At 41.0% G+C, this 2,857-nt stretch overlaps 1 non-coding gene across 1 annotated transcript; it reads left to right on the top strand.

The window, feature by feature from the left end:
* Window positions 1-1,741: 1,741 nt before the first annotated feature.
* LOC112793445 (small nucleolar RNA R71) lies at window positions 1,742-1,849 on the top strand. Its single transcript, XR_003198135.1, has one exon. It is a non-coding gene; the product is annotated as a small nucleolar RNA R71 (small nucleolar RNA).
* The last annotated feature ends 1,008 nt before the right edge of the window (window positions 1,850-2,857 follow it).

Here is a 2,857-nt window from a genome sequence, read left to right as displayed (position 1 = left end):
CAACAAGCGCTTCTTTACTGTCATTAGCTTGACAGAGGACTCTCATGGAGCCTCACAGATACTTAGAACTGTGTTGGAACCTCCCAACACCAAACTTAGAGTTTGAATGTGGGGGTTCAACACCAAACTTAGAGTTTGGCTGTGGCCTCCCAACACCAAACTTAGAGTTTGACTGTGGGGGCTCTGTTTGGCTTTGTTTGGAGAGAAGCTCTTCATGCTTCCTCTCCATGATGACAGAGGGATATCCTTGGGCCTTAAACACCAATGATTCTTCATTCACTTGAATGATCAACTCTCCTCTATCAACATCAATCACAGCCCTTGCTGTGGCTAGGAAGGGTCTGCCAAGGATGATGGATTCATCCATGCTCTTCCCAGTCTCTAGGACTATGAAATCAGTAGGGATGTAATGGTCTTCAACTTTAACTAGAACATCCTCTACAAGTCCATAGGCTTGTTTTCTTGAGTTGTCTGCCATCTCTAGTGAGATTTTTGCAGCTTGCACCTCTAAGATCCCTAATTTCTCCATTACAGAGAGGGGCATGAGGTTTACACTTGACCCTAAGTCACACAAGGCCTTCTTGAAGGTCATGGTGCCTATGGTACAAGGTATAGAAAACTTCCCAGGATCCTGCCTCTTTTGAGGCAGTTTCTGCCTAGACAAGTCACCCAGTTCTTTGGTGAGCAAAGGGGGTTCATCCTCCCAAGTCTCATTTCCAAATAACTTGTCATTTAACTTCATGATTGCTCTAAGGTATTTAGCAACTTGCTCCTCAGTGACATACTCATCCTCTGCAGAGGAGGAATACTCATCAGAGCTCATGAATGGCAGAAGTAAGTCCAATGGAATCTCCATGGTCTCAGTTTGAGCCTCAGATTCCCATGTTTCCTTATTGGGAAACTCATTGGAGGTCAGTGGACGTCCAGTGAGGCCTTCCTCAGTGGCGTTCACTGCCTCTCCTTCCTCCCAGGATTCGGCCAAGTTGATGGCTTTGCACTCTCCTTTTGGATTTTCTTCAGTATTGCTTGGGAGAGTGCTTGGAGGGAGTTCAGTAATTTTCTTGCTCAGCTGACCCACTTGTCCTTCCAAATTCCTAATGGAGGATCTAGTTTCAGTCATGAAACTTTGAGTGGTTTTGATTAGATCAGAGACCATTGTTGCTAAGTCAGAGGTATTCTGCTTAGAGCTCTCTGTCTGTTGCTGAGAAGATGATGGAAAAGGTTTGCTATTGCTAAACCTGTTTCTTCCACCATTATTGTTATTGAAACCTTGTTGAGGTCTCTGTTGATCCTTCCATGAAAGATTTGGATGATTCCTCCATGAAGGATTGTAGGTGTTTCCATAGGGTTCTCCCATGTAATTCACCTCTTCTATTGAAGGGTTCTCAGGATCATAAGCTTCTTCCTCAGATGAAGCCTCCTTAGTACTGCTTGGTGCATTTTGCATTCCAGACAGACTTTGAGAAATCATATTGACTTGTTGGGTCAATATTTTATTCTGAGCCAATATGGCATTCAGAGTGTCAATCTCAAGAACTCCTTTCTTCTGACTAGTCCCATTGTTCACAGGATTTCTTTCAGAAGTGTACATGAATTGGTTATTTGCAACCATTTCAATCAGTTCTTGAGCTTCAGTAGGCGTCTTCTTCAGATGAAGAGATCCTCCAGAAGAGCTATCCAAAGACATCTTGGACAGTTCAGAGAGACCATCATAGAAAATACCTATGATGCTCCATTCAGAAAGCATATCAGTGGGACACTTTCTGATCAATTGTTTGTATCTTTCCCAAGCTTCATAGAGGGATTCTCCTTCCTTCTGTCTGAAGGTTTGGACTTCCACTCTAAGCTTACTCAATTTTTGAGGTGGAAAGAACTTTGCCAAGAAGGCATTGACTAGCTTTTCCCAAGAGTCCAGGCTTTCTTTAGGTTGAGAATCCAACCATGTTCTAGCTCTGTCTCTTACAGCAAAAGGGAATAGCATCAGTCTGTAGACCTCAGGGTCAACCCCATTAGTCTTGACTGTGTCACAGATTTGCAAGAACTCAGCTAAGAACTGATGAGGATCTTCCAATGGAAGTCCATGGAACTTGCAATTCTGTTGCATTAGAGAAACTAATTGAGGCTTAAGCTCAAAGTTGTTTGCTCCAATGGCAGGGATAGAGATGCTTCTCCCATAGAAGTCGGGAGTAGGTGCAGTAAAGTCACCCAGCACCTTCCTTGCATTGTTGGCATTGTTGTTGTTTTCGGCTGCCATGAGTTCTTCTTCCTTGAAGAATTCGTTCAGGTGCTCTAAAGGGAGTTGTGCTTTGGCTTCTCTTAGCTTTCTCTTCAAGGTCCTTTCAGGTTCGGGATCAGCCTCAACAAGAATGCCTTTGTCTTTGCTCCTGCTCATAAAAAAGAGAAGAGAACAAGAAAATGTGGAATCCTCTATGTCACAGTATAGAGATTCCTTTAGGTGTCAGAGGAAAAGAAGAGTAGAAGACAGAAGTGGAAAATTCGAACTTATCAGAGAGAATGGAGTTCAAATTTTGCATTAAAGGATAGTGTTAGTCCATAAATAGAAGGATGTGAGAAGGAGGGAAGTTATTTTCGAAAATTAAGTGAAAAATTTTGAAAACATTTTTGAAAAACATTACTTAATTTTCGAAAATGAAAATGGAAAAAGAAATCAAGTGATTTTTGAAAAAGATTTTGAAATTAGAAATCAAAAAGATTTGGTTGAAAACTATTCTGAAAGAGATGTGGTTAAGAAGATATGATTGATAAAAAAAAAAATTTGTGATTGAGAAGATATGATTTGAAAAACATTTTAAAAGATTTGATTTGAAAATTAAAAACTTGACTAACAAGAAAAGAT

This window comes from Arachis hypogaea, chromosome 3, assembly GCF_003086295.3.
Source record: "Arachis hypogaea cultivar Tifrunner chromosome 3, arahy.Tifrunner.gnm2.J5K5, whole genome shotgun sequence".
NCBI lineage: Eukaryota > Viridiplantae > Streptophyta > Magnoliopsida > Fabales > Fabaceae > Arachis > Arachis hypogaea.
The sequence above is the reverse complement of the archived record's forward strand: the minus strand, read 5'-3'. Positions and strand labels throughout refer to the sequence as shown.